Raw genomic sequence first — 14,654 nt, forward strand, 5'->3', positions numbered from 1 at the left:
GGTACACAGTGTTTTGTTTTAGTTTGCTTTGCTTTCAGTCGGGTAGAGTATCCAGGGTAAATATACCAGTTTTTGTACAGCCAGTACCTTTCAACCTTACCTCCAAACGGTTTTCTGCCTGTTACCATAGTACTTCAAATTATAAATAATTTTTTTATTGGAGACCGCTACCCTCCCCCAAAAAAAAGACCTATATACTTTTTTTTAATTAACTTTTATTAAAACAATAAATAACTGAAATGTAACTTAAAAATAACAATACAATAAAGATCTAGAAACATAACTTTAATAAAACAATATAATAAACAAAATGTGACATCGATTAAATAGACGTACGGTAGGTAATCTGCAAAACAAAAAAGAAAATGAGTGCTTAAAATTAGATTGATGTGACTAAATGAGGTCAAACATTACAAGTCAAGATAACACCAGGATTTTACGAGTAGAGTGTGCCTGGTACACTTCAGTTGTGTATAGGCCAACGTTGAAGCAGTGTCTGAATGAAAGTGCCTACTGTGTTAGTGATGCAAAAGTGGCGCAAAGGGATTGTAAGAAAGTTCTTTTATTTCCAATGCATTTAATCGGAGGCATTGTATATCTAGGCCGCTCTGCTTACCTTGTGTAAACACTGTGACCAGCAGAATTCACAACTTCAACTTAGCTTTGGTTCTACACGTCAAACTAAACAGCAGCATCCATAACTTTAAAAGAGGAGGAGAAATGATGTGAGAGAGAGTGAGAAAGAAAAAGAGAGAAAAAACGACATTAAACGTGGGAGAGAGAAAGTTATAGATGGAGTAGTTAATAGTGGAGTAAATTTTCATAGCTCACCTTTTGCCTTCGTTGTGTGTCCAAGCATGTGCTGCTTCAGAGTGCACCCTCCAGTTTAGTGATCTGAAAGATAGTATAAAAAGTTAGTAATTGTATAGTACATACAAGCACGTTTTTTTTCTTTATTTTTTAGTACAGTCAGGATACTATATTACTACAAGTTCCACTGTAAGGAGGTGTCTGTCCGCTGTTTTTCTTCCAATGTAGTATATCCTATGCACTCGAAGTGCATAGCAGTGAGTTCTCAATATTGCGTACCAAGACTGTTGCACCCCATTGAGTCGCAGAGTCTGGAGGTGAGTGTTTTTCTTGAGAAGTCAGAGGCAGATTTACAGGCTTCTTGCGCCACTTTTCACATGTTAAAATTGACACAAAAGTTGCACAAGAAGCTTCTAGATCTGTTCGTCAGATTGTTGTAACCTATCTATTCTCACCGCTTGGAGGTAATTGTATATTTTTACGCAGTCAAGCTGCTGCACACTATCCACTCTCTCCTTTCACAGATAACTTGTTGTTGTTTCGGAAAGAAGTTTCTTTGCTCATCTAGTGCCATTGGCGTGATTCAAGGAGGGTGCACTATGTGTCATAGCAGGCTTCATTGTGGTAAACCAAGTTCACCACTTGAACTCAGCTAAGGTTGTACACAGCGGACAGCAGCGTCCATAACTTTAAAAGAGAAAGAAAAACGATGTGAGAGAGAGGAAAAATCTTCGTAGCTCAGGTAAATATATTTTATCAAGTTCCATTGTAAGGAGGTGTCTGTTGCTGGTTTTCTTCCAAAGTGGTATATCCCATGCACTGCATAGCGGCAAGTTCTCAATATTGGTTACCTAGACTATTGCACCCCATTGACTCGTAGAGTCTGGAGGTGAGTGCTTTTCTCGAGAAGTCAGAGGCAGATTTACAAGCTCCTTGCACCACTTTTCCCATGTTAAAAGTGACCGAAAAGTGGCGCATGAAGCTTGGGAATCTGTTCCTCAGACTGTTGTAACCTATCTATTCTCACTGCCCGGAGGTAATTGTATATTTCTACACAGTGAATCTGCTGCACACTAGGCGGGCAACTAAAACCAAATTTCAGTGGGGGCTGCAAAATATTTGGGGGGGCTAATTTTTCCAATCATAGACAGAGTGGCTGTAAGAAGGGGTGAACATACAACAAAAGCTTCATTTACAAGTAAATTGACTCTTAAATACCTGTTAAGTACTCGGCTGCGGCTGCAATTAGATGCTCGCCAGTCTGCGAAGCTGTCTCCGCCTGTGTTGACACACACGACTGGGGGGCTGAACCCCTGTGAGTCCAGTGGGTGTTGTGCATGCGTCTGCTGCACACTACCCACTCTCTTCTTTCATAGATAACTTGTCGTTGTTTCGGAAACAAGCTGGTTTGCTCACCTTGTGCTATTGGCTTGATTCAAAGAGGGTGCACTACGTTATTATAAAACGTTCCTGCTATTGAAAAAAATTATATACATGTAATTTGATACACTATATAGGACTGTGTTCCTCTAAATCTCTGCATCACTTTTTTGTACTCAGTTTGCTACAGCCCTTCGACTCCCTCCGATGCGCACCCAGGCCTCACTGTTCACCTTTTTGTGGGCAGGACACCTTCTACATCATGTAGTCACGATCTGCCACCAAGAAATCTGGCATATGGTGCCGAGTCTTGATATCGGTATGGCTAACGACATACTTGTGCTCCCACGATCATCATCACAGGTTCTTCACCCACTCAGTGCTTTGGTGCTTTGTTCGGTAGTTTGGGCCTACATGAGGCGTCCGAACCACTAGGACGGACCATCACAGCGGTGCGGATGGGAGCAACTCTAAAATAGTGTACAGCACGTGCGCCCCGTCTTTTTTATAGGTAGGGTCACGTGTGTTGTGACGCATGTGCTGGATGGGTGTGATGTGTGTGTATACCAGCCATGAGGGAGTGTGTGTGCTGTTCTGACAACTAGACCAGGAAATAAGAAATCACTACAATGGAAATCTGGGCCATGTAGTGTTGTGTTTTTTTCTGGTAGTGTAAGTGGAGTGGGCTGGCCTGACGTACACTAGTGCTGCGTAAGGCTCTGAAGCATGATTCCGGAGTTATGGGCGTGGTCCCGTCGTGAGCTATATGAAAAGTCATGTGATTCGGGTGTTCGTTTTGTAGTGCTGAGGTCAAAGGTAAAAAGGTAGTAATGTGTCATTATATCTGTAAAGTTCTACAACTTGGCCAACCTGGAAGGTACAGGGTATCACTGACTGTATATTCATTTATAGTAGCACACATAAAATATGGTAGACATGATGTATTTCTGCCACACCCCGGGGCTTCTTTTTTTTGTAATAATGGGGGGCGTAGAGGAGCCCCCAAGCCCCGGGGACCGCCTCCCCCGGGGCTCTACATTTTTAAATTGGGTAGTCCAAGACAGACCCCCCAGACCACTACCCCTCGGGGCTTTTAAAATGTTGGGAGGGGGGCCGCGCGTTCCCCTCCTGGAGGTTTGTGAAGGCCATGGGAACCTCTGGTGTGTACGCGTACCCTGTATGGTACCTGGTTTACAAGGCGTCCTGTACGCGTATGCAAGCAACAAAGAGAAAAATATTTTTCTGATATTAATCAAGCTTATGTGTTTGGATGTTGGGTGGCTCTAAAAAGATCCCTTGTGTTTATTGAGTGATTTTATTAGCTACAAGTAAGTACAGATGCAGAGTCTAAAGTTCAAGAGGAAGACTCTGTTCCCTTTCATCTGTAAAATGTACACCATCTCTCCTGTGGATGCCATGCATATTGAAACGCAGATTGTTGTGGTATATGGACCCCATTCTATAGTCTCGGAGAAAAACAGAAACGGATTTATTCACATGTTTCCTAGTAAGTGTAAATCCTCAGGCCACGCCCACAGCCTCAGGCCACGCCCCCAACACTACTTAATTCACGCTGGTGTTTCACGCGCACTGTAAGTGTAATTGACGACCTCCTGAGGTGGAAGCCGGGAGCTACGAGCTTTTCTCTCTTAAAAATGGTATTGTATTGTCACTGTACCTGCTCTTAGTCGCCGGAATCTCCACTTGAGCAATGACCCTCTACCCTGATGACCTCTCCCCGCACAGCCGAGTTAGGCGCTGCAGCGGGTCGCAGAGGGATCCCCAGGCCACGCCCACAGCCTCAGGCCACGCCCCCAACACTACTTAATTCGCGCTGGTGTTTCACGAGCGCTGTAAGTGTAATTGACGACCTCCTGAGGCGGAAGCCGGGAGCTACGAGATTTTCTCTTTTAAAAATTGTATTGTATTGTCACTGTACCTGCTCTTAATCGCCGGAATCTCCACTTGAGCACTGACCCTCTACCCTGATTACCTCTCCCCGCACAGCCGAGTTAGGCGCTGCAGCGGGTCGCAGAGGGATCCCCAGGCCACGCCCACAGCCTCAGGCCACGCCCCCAACACTACTTAATTCGCGCTGGTGTTTCACGAGCGCTGTAAGTGTAATTGACGACCTCCTGAGGCGGAAGCCGGGAGCTACGAGATTTTCTCTTTTAAAAATTGTATTGTATTGTCACTGTACCTGCTCCTCCCTATTTTACCATGTGCCTTCCCCGGAAGCGCAGTGGATGGGCGCAGCGGGCGCGCCGACGGTGCGCCGAAGGCGCGCCAAAGGCAAGACCGTCTGCGCCCGTCCGCGACCGAGCGGGACCCGGGGCCATACCCCCTTCATCTCACCTTTCGCACACTAGAGTTTATAGCTCGGACACCCTTCATAGTGTGAGGACTTTAGAGGCGCAGGGCTGCTTACACGCATCTATGGCCACTGAACTGCCATTGTCCTGCCCGATTTGTAGTCACATATTTAATAACAGTCAACCGCAGGTCACAAATCAGGAATTCAATATGTTATTGTTAAACTGCAGGTCTCTTCCCAAACACAGGACTGAAATCGCCCTCATGCTAGAAGAACGCATGCCGGATGCAGTTTTCCTGACAGAAACGTGGCTGACCTCAGACTCCGAGCTGGACATAGCAACAGCCTTGCCCCCAGGCTTCCAAATTACCCGTCTTGATCGGGCCGAAGGGAGAGGAGGAGGCCTTGCAATTATACTTAAAGAACAGTATCGCTGCCGTACAACCCCCAAATCTATCCCGGACTGTGAGAGCCTCGCATTTATTATTGAGTTTTCCCCCAATAACTGCTTCTCTGGTATTCTAGTCTATCGCCCTCCGGGTCTGCCCAAACAGTTTCATAAATCCCTCCCAACGATTTTAGCCGAGCAAATTACCGCCGTCTCCAATTTTTCATTGTTAGGAGACCTTAACCTACACTTTGACACCACCCTTGATCGCGTAGCCATGGAACTGATAGATGATCTAGCGGCTCTTCAGTTAGATCAACGTGTCAAAGCTCCCACACACATTAAAGGTCACCTCCTGGACCCAGTTTTAAGCAATTGCACTGAGCTTATGGTCGGTCAACCAATCGGTCTTCCTTGGACAGACCATTCCCTCATCCCCTTTATATGGACCACCTCCAAATCATTGCCTCCTTCTCCTTTGGCGAGGATCTCAAGAAACTGGGCCAGATTGCCTGTTGACCTCTGGATCCACAATTTGGGGCACACCCGCCCTCTCCATAACGAGGACCCGAGTATAGCTAACCAAGAATACGAAGAGTGGATTGCTAACTCTCTTGAGGCTATTCTCCCCCTCCGCTAAGCCACATCAAAACGATCGCACAAAATCGCTCCTTGGTTCTCAAAGTCCCTCAGAGACAAGAAACATCTCTGTAGGAAACTGGAAAGAAGGTGGCGCATATGCATATGAGGTGAAAATCCTATATAGAGAGGCAATCAATTCTTACAAGGGAGATGTAAAGGCTGCTCAGTCAGCCTATTTCACGGGTAAGATCATGGAAGCTAAGTCCAAACCTAGGGAAATTTTTCATATAGTAAAAAGTCTCACCAAAATTTCCACTTCGGCTTTGCTTCCTGCTTAAACCTTAGCTCACTGCAATGACCTAGCAGATTTTTTTCACCGGAAGGTCAATCAAATGTATTCCTCCTTCCCGGCCGTAGTAATAGACCCTAGAGCTCAGAGACAGGTGAACTCTGGGGGGATTCCCCTTCATCCTCTGGCTACATTGGATCACTTTCCTCTGCTAGATCTTGAATCCCTGGACCTTCTTGCTCATCAAGTAAAATCGGAATCGCCATGCGATCCAGCCCCGCCGGAGATAATGATGCTAGCAAGTCAAGCTGTGCTGCCTACCATAATGAACCTCCTGAATGCCTCCATCACTGCCTGCACCGTCCCGCCTGCCTGGAAGAAGGCCAGGGTTCGGGCTCTGCTTAAAAAAACGAGTCTCGATCCTGAGGATCCCAGCAGCTATCGACCGATCTCCCTGCTCCCTTGGGTGAGCAAAATTCTCGAGAAATATGTTAACACCCATATTGTGGATTTTCTCGAGAATAACCAACTACTAGATGCCACACAGACGGGCTTCCGTCCAAAGCACGGAACAGAAACCGCACTGTTAGCAGTCACTGAGGAAACCCGAAAGAATCTAGATCAAGGGGGATCAGTGGCAGTGGTCCTCCTTGATCTGAGTGCTGCTTTCGATACGGTCAGCCATGCCACCTTGCTGAGCCGTCTGTCGGACGTCGGAATAGCGGACAGGGCATTGCAGCGGTTGGAATCGTTTTTGAACACCAGGTCTTTTCAGATCTTTGACGGGGACACCTTCTCAACCAGCAAGCCACTGAGTTGCGGAGTCCCGCAGGGCTCTTCTTTAAGCCCTGCGCTTTTCAACGACTATACGAAACCACTAGCTGAGGTTGTTCATCCGTTTGGTATTAAAATCATTTCTTACGCAGATGACACTCAGCTAGTGGTTTCCTTGGCGCAGGAGGACGTTCAGGCATCTTCATTGAGACTAATGGAATGCTTGGAGGAAGTTAAGAGATGGATGACGACATCCTCCCTTAAACTCAATGGGGATAAAACGGAGCTGATGCTTCTGGGACCCACACCCCCGGTACACTTCAATTCCCTTTGGCCCCCCTGCTTATGCAACCCTCCAGTCCCCAAAGACAACATAAAGAGCTTGGGGGTTTGGCTGGACAAAGGTCTCTCCTTTAATACTCAGGCCACAAAACTATCTGCAACCTGTTTTGGTCTCCTTAGGATGCTGAGGAAAGTCCTACCCCTCCTGCCTATGGAGGCCAAACAGGTAGCCATACAGGGCCTGATCCAATCTCGGTTGGATTTTAATAACGCCCTGTACTTAGGCGCCCCAGAATACACACTGCGAAAGCTGCAGATAGTGCAGAACTGTGCAGCCCGCACACTGCTCCAACTGCCTCGCAGACATTCAGCCAAACGGGGACTGAATAAGTTGCACTGCCTACCTGTACGGCAAAGAATCGCCTTTAAGGCGATGTGTATTTCCCACCAGGCTTTCTGGCAACCAGGCCCAGCAATTGATCACCAGCTATTAACTCAGTATCATCCCAACAGAAATCTCAGATCAAGTCAGGCTTTTATGGCCTCAGTACCTAGAATAAAAAGGGCAAGAACTGGAGGAAGAATGTTTTCTTTCAACGCCGCAAAAATGTGGAACTCCCTTCCCCTCCATATCAGGTCCACTCCCAACCTTCTTTTGTTTCGGAAAGAGCTGAAAACTTTTTTCTTTAATTCTTATCATTAATTTTCTTGGCCTAACCCTCTTTTGTTCATTAATTACACCTTTACACTAGCGCTTGGACGCCCCTGGGCAGCAATCGCGCTTTATAAATACCTATTTCATTTCATTTTCATTTCATTTCATTCATTCATTTCATTTTCTCAATCTGTGGACAATATTGGTTGGACCAGTTCCATTTCTGCCTTTGGCATATAGTAGAATAGACAAATGCAGTTTGGGGGAAAAGTGTCATCAATTCTCCAAAGGTGTCCTTCATAAGCATTTCCAGACCTACCCCAGTCAAAGTGCCTAAGTCATTTCCACCACAGTGCACAATTATGAGGTCAGGGAGTTGGAGATGTAAAAAGTATTTAACCAATGACATTAATTTCTGCCATTTTAACCATCTCTGTCCAATCCATTTAATGTCTACATTTGGTAAACCTAGGTCTTTGTGAATTCCTTTCTGTTCTGCGTACCTTTGGCTCCAGAAAATATAGCTGTGTCCCATAATCCACACTGTAAGCATGTTGAAGAGAGGTCTGGATGCACTTAGATGGTCTCTGAAAATGAAATGGCAGTTTGAAAACTAAGATTCTTCTAAAATGGTGGATAAGATGCAGTTTTGAAAAAAGATAAGAAATGATTGGTTGTTTGAGAACATTTTTCAGTGAAAATTAGGGTGCATGTTTCTGTTTTTTAAAAGCATATTTCTCATTGGTTAGCAAAAACTGATTGAAAGGTACATTACATAAGATAAGCTAGTATGTTGAAAAGTCAAGCATACTTGCTGTTTTGATTAGTAACATTGTGTGATGAACTTTTGACCTGTGTGCTCAGTTAAGTGTTTCTATAGTAACGGGGGTAGGGTTAAAAGTTATGTCAGTTGGATATGATTCAATGTTTAACCAATAGAAATGTGTGTTTGCTTTTGAATTAATGTGGGAAGAAATGTCATTTGTTATTTACATGTATATGTATTTTTTGGTTTTATTAAGCACAGTGAAGTATAGAGATTCTGTATAAGAATATCTGCTGTGTGACTGGCATTCTTCTTAATCTACAAATCAATTTGAAAGGTGAGTTGTTAACTTGTAATGGGATGTATGTGGTGCATTTTGTTTTTAATAAGAGTAATGTGTTTATCGTTCTAAATTGCAAAGAGTAGTTTAGTTGTGTTCAATGACATTCTGAGTTTGTCTACATTTTGATAACCATTGTGATAAAAGCATTTGGTAAGTTAATGTGTTTGGCTAGTCACCTTCGTATAGTAAAGTACACTAGTAAAAAATGTAGAATATGTGCAGTTACTTTTCTAGTTGAAGGGTCATTCAGCACCCTGCATCTTCTGGTTGGGCTATGCACCCATGTGCTTTGTTCGGCATAGTGTTTCTAACTTACATGTGTCGTTCAGCACCCTGCATCTTCTAGCTGAATCTGGTTTAAATGTTCTGGTTTGTTTTCTTTGGCGTAAGGTTTTTGTTAGGGGTACAGTGTTACATTTCCTAAGTATATTGGGCTATGAACCCATGTGCTTTGCTGGGTATGGTGTTTAATTTATGTTGTTACAGATCCGTGGTGTAGTGGCCCGGTTGGCGGCAGTTAAAGCACAGCCTAGCTGCTTCTTTTACTCTTCTCAGCAGTGTCTAAATATCTTTCTTTGGAGTCCCATTACAACGTGTGTCAACAAGTGCTTGAGAATGATAGATGATGCTGGATATGGACGTTTACAGATGACAGATGCAGCGTGGATGAATAGGTGGATGAATGATGGATGGACGGATGGACGGATGTATGGATGGAAGGATGAAATGGTGGATGGGTGAAGGATGTATGTAAGGATGAAAGGATGAAAGGGTGGATGAATGAAGGATGGATGGATGGACGGATGCAAGGGTGTATGGATGAAGGATGATGAATGTGTGAAAGGGTGGGTGGATGAATGATGGATGAAAGGGTGGATAGATGAAGGATGTATGTATGGATGGAAGGAAGGATGAAAGGGTGTATGGATGAAGTATCGATGTATGGATGGAAGGATGAAAGGGTGGATGGATGAAGGATGGATGGATGTGTGAAAGGGTGGGTGGATGAATGTAGATGGATGCTGGATGAAAGGGTGGATGGATGAAGGATGTATGTATTTAAGTATGGCAGGATGAAAGGGAGGATGGATAAAGGATATATAGATGGAAGGATGAAAGGGTGGATGGATGAAGAATGGAAGGATGTGTGAAAGAGTGGGTGGATGAATGATAGATGATGAATGGATGAAAGGGTGGATGGATGAAGAATGTATGTATGGATGGAAGGATGCAGGGGTGGATGGATGAAGGATGGATGTATAGATTTGGCATTAGATGGATGTAGGGATGATGGATTGGCTACCTTAATGCACATTGAAATATTTTCACTGTGCGGGATAATTTCTTCTTTGTCAGTTTATAAGAAAAATTAAGTATTCTTATAATCATATATACTGCAATCTTTTAGCTTTGAGTACAGGTTTAGGGGGACGGACATAGGGGGTGTGCTTGTGCTGGGGGTAGTGTGTGTTATTTCAGGGGGAAAAATGCGATGTTAATGTATGCGGGGTGTTTGTGTGCGTACTGGTAGTGTTTTGTATGCATTTTAATGGTGGAGCGAAGTAATGGTTTGCGTTGTGTCAGCATGCTTTGTGAATGTGTGTGCGATGTAAAGACGGCGATTTGAATGTTTGCCATGAAAACGTGTATGGTGTAGCATTATAAAACCACAGTTTCTAGAGTAGTAAATGTGTTTTGGTAAAATGTAGGGTCTCATATTTTTTGTCTAGAATCACACTGTACGTCTGTGTGTATTTATGAATTATTCTAAGAGAAGCATTTTTGTATGTTTTGTGTTTGCAGTCACGTAACTGCTTAAAAATCTATCCTTTTTTCTAGTTTTGGTAGAATTAGAAACCAGTTATTGCGTTTGTATTTGTAAAATGCAGTATTTTTATTTCTGGAATGTGTGCAGTCATATTAGCTCTTCAAGAGTAATAAATAGTGTTGCTTGTCTAGAATGAGACTTGTGTTTCAAATCTACAATTCCCCAGTCAGTATACATACACTGCTGTGGACAGTCTGGGGCAGATTTAGAAGCCTCTTGGGCCTCTTTGTGGTTGTATTGTGTCACTTTTTTGATGTAATGTTGGTGCAAATAGTGCAGCAAATTGCTTATGCATTTGCAAAATGAGTTAGGATTGTACAGTAAAATGAAGTAGTTAGATATATAGTAGGCCTTAGGGCATGGACTACTTCAAATCCCTATGCAATATGTATGCAGTCTTGTATCTACCTGCACACTTGTACTTCACATCTTCAATTCTCCACTCTGTATCCTTACACTTTCACCAAGCACTCTGTCACAGCTGTTACACTATTGTGGTGACCCATTCAGCAGTATGTGCTTATCCATTCACTGTGTTAAAACTGAAGCACTTATAAATTCAGTCAGGCACTCTCCTTGCAGAACTGTAATCATTCTGTCAGTGTCAAAGTACTCGTGCAACAAAGTAGGTCTTAGGGCATGGACTGCTTCAAATCGCTATGCACTATGCATGCAGTGTTGTATCTGCCTGCACACTTGTGTTTCACATCTTTAATTCCCCAGTCTGTATCTTTACACTTCCACAAAACACTCTGTCACTGCTGTTGCACTATTGTAGTGATCTATGCAGCAGTATTTGCTTATCCATTCACTGCGTTAAAACTCAAGCACTTATAAATTCAGTCAGGTAGTCTCCTGCAGAACTGTAATCATTCAGCCAGTACTCAAGTACTCATGCAGAAAAGTAGACCTTAGGGGATGGACTGGTTGAAATCCCTATGCACTATGCATGCAGTCTTCTATATACTTGCAAATCTGTCTTTTATACCTTCAATTCCACAGTGTGTATCCTTACACTTTCACCAAATACTCTGTCACTGCTGTTGCACTGTTGAAGTGACCCATTCAGCAGTATGTGCTTATCTATTCACTGCGTTAAAAGTCAAGCACTTATAAATGTAGTCAGGCACTCTCCTTGCAAAACTGTAATAATTCAGTCAGTATCCAAGTACTCATGCAGCAAGGTAGGCCTTAGGGCATGAAGTGCGTTAAATCCTTATGCACTATGCATGCAGTTTTGTATCTATCTGCACACTTATGTTTTACACCTTCAATTTCCCAGTCTCTATCCTTACACTTCCAGTAAACGTTCTGTCATTACTCTTGCACTGTTGTAGTGACCCATTTAGCGGTATGTACTGATTATTCAGTGCACTAGAACTCAAACAGGTATAGATTCACTCAGACACTCTCGTTACAGTACTGCAATTATTCATTCAGTACCCAAGTACTTTTGTAGCGAAGTAGGCCTCAGGACAAGGACTAATTCAAACCTGTATGCTGATTGCAAGCACTCTTCTCTCCACGTGCACATTTGTCTTTCGTACCTTCAATTCCTTAGTTAGTTACCATGATGTTGCAACAAATACTCTGTGTCTCACCTTGTATTGTTCTAGTGATGCATTGAGTACCATGTACTAATCCATTCACAGTTCCAAAATTCGTTACATATTTATTTTTTTACTTAGGCATTGTAGATTGTATTTGTTTAGTAATAGAATAGTATATTTTATAGATTTATTTTTATAACATTATATATTTTTAGAACAGATTCTATTTACCAACACTAAGAGAAATTCATCATGCCTAGAAAAAGTGAAAAGAGGAAAAAACGTAATAAAGCTTATTATGTCAAGAGAAGTCATCCACAAGATTTACCTGAACAACAGTCTGGTGAAAAAGAAAAAATCTCCTGGTAAGAGAACTAAGGTTTTTATAAAGAAGCTATCAAACACTATTAATAGTGTGGAGAATGTGAAAAATAAAAAAATTGTATCTGCAATAAAAAAGAAAAAGAAGAGAAAAAACGTAAATGATGAGAAATCATGTTCTAAAGAAATAATATACAGTAAAAGGAGGAAGAATCAATTTCAGGAAATTAGAAAAAGAATGTTTTACAATAGAGTTGTCCTAAACTTATCAAAGGATGTGAAGAAATGTAAAAGAAATCAGCATTTTACAAGAAAAAGAAACATATTGAAAGTATTGTTGAGACAGCTTTTCAATTAAAGACACAATTATTTATTTTAGTAATCAATAGAATTCGATCACTAGATAAACCAATCAGTTTAATGAAAAACAAAAGTGAGTGGAGAAGTCTAATTAACAGAATTAATTTTCTGATTTTTTTTGGGTGAATGGAAACACAGTTCAAGTTCTGAGCCTTTTTTTAATGAATTGTTATCTTCAGAGTGATGATTTGTTGCATGCAGTTGACACCAGTGGTCGAGCTTATGAGGTTAGAAATGGTTGTGTTAGATGAGGAGGTTTTAGGGAGACGTCCTAAAGCTCCAGTGTGCACTTGGAATTGCAGTAGTATTTGTAGTGTACGGCAGGAATCTATTGATTTTTATGCAATTTATTACGTGAGTATACTAAGAAACGTGTTAAACAAAAGATTAAGATGTTGCAAGGACTAGACCCTTGCAGAGTGAGAGAAAATACTGGTTTGCAAGGTCATTCTCTGGCTTGTCTTCTAAAAAAGTGTGTCAAAGTGTTTTTCACCATTTCAGGATGTGAGCAGTACATCATACTCAAATGAGGAAATTAGTCAGAACATTGTATTACGCAAAAAGTCCAGCACTAATGTTAAAAAAGTTGAACAGTGCTCTTTTTTGTGGATCTGTATCAGATGTAACGAACGTTTGTGAAGAAATTGAAGTTAGTTACTTTGGTCCTGAGGAAGACAGTGCAGAAACTGATACATTAATAAAAGGAAATGTGGAAGAGAATGTACAACATTCTAGTACAGAAAACTTTGAGGAAGAAATTACGAAGTTTAAAGTGATTTCAGGGGAAAGGCCAAATTATTCTTGTATTTTTTGTCGACAAACTCATTATAAAAATCAGACCAGGACTGTTGATCTGTATTTAAAAAGTGAAAGAGAAAATAATAATGAGTGGAAGGAATTTGCAACTTATTTGTTGGTAGAGAATTGTTTTGATTTGGGTTCTGATCAACGTATTTGTAAATATTGTTATAACAAATTAGATGAGAACAAAATGCCTGCTAGAGCTGTGCATAATCATTTTGAGCTGGTAAAAATTCCTTCTGAACTGATGGATTTAAATACCTATGAGTCTATTCTTATTCAGTGTGTGCATCCCTTTCAGGCTATTGTTTGTATGGATCCTAAGACAGGGAAATTGCCTCCTTCAGATTTACAGAGAGGATTAAAGGGAAGAGTTGTATATTTGCCTCTAGATTTAAAGAAAAATATTGAAATAATTGCTGTAGAAAATGTAGAAGATAAACCTCTAGTTATTCTAGTTAACGGTGTTCCTACTAAGAGTAAGAAAATCTGGCAAAAATGAGTGGATGTTAGGAAAGTGTAAAAGGCAATGTTGTAACTGGTGAAAAATAATCAGTACTATAAAAATGTGTATGTGGGAGAAGAAGATGTTACTTTAGAAGAAGATAATGAATCGTCAACTGGACACATTGAAAAAGTGGATATGTCCAGAACTGAAGAAATCTATGAACATTAGAGTGTCCATCCACTTCATTCCAAAGAAGTGATGGGGAATGCTATTGATTTATTCCAAATGAAGGAAGCAAAGGGCAGTCCCATAAGTGTATGGGAAGAAAGCTTGGAAGCTCATTGTTTCCCTCAGTTGTTTCCAACAGGAAAAGTAGGACGATATGATGAAAGACCTATGCAGATTCCTGCATCTGAATACCGGACATCAAGATTGTATGCAGAAGATCCAAGATTTCGACATTGTATTCCGTATTTGTTTCATCTTTTGTTTGATAGTGACTTTTCTCAACTTTTTTTTGCAGTCAACCATATATTAAAAACAGGTGTACATCTGCAAAATGTTTTGGCAAAGGAATTTATGGATAATGTACACCAGAAAGATAATGTTTTGGAACCTCAGCTGATTAATCTCATGGCATGTCAGCGTGGTACTAATGAGTACTGGTACCGTCGTCATGGAGAAATTAAATGTATGCTAAGGAACTTAGGAACTCCTACATGGTTCCTTACTCTAAGCTGTGCTGAATATGCTTGGGATGATT

Source organism: Lissotriton helveticus, chromosome 5_1 (assembly GCF_964261635.1).
Source record: "Lissotriton helveticus chromosome 5_1, aLisHel1.1, whole genome shotgun sequence".
Taxonomy (NCBI): domain Eukaryota; kingdom Metazoa; phylum Chordata; class Amphibia; order Caudata; family Salamandridae; genus Lissotriton; species Lissotriton helveticus.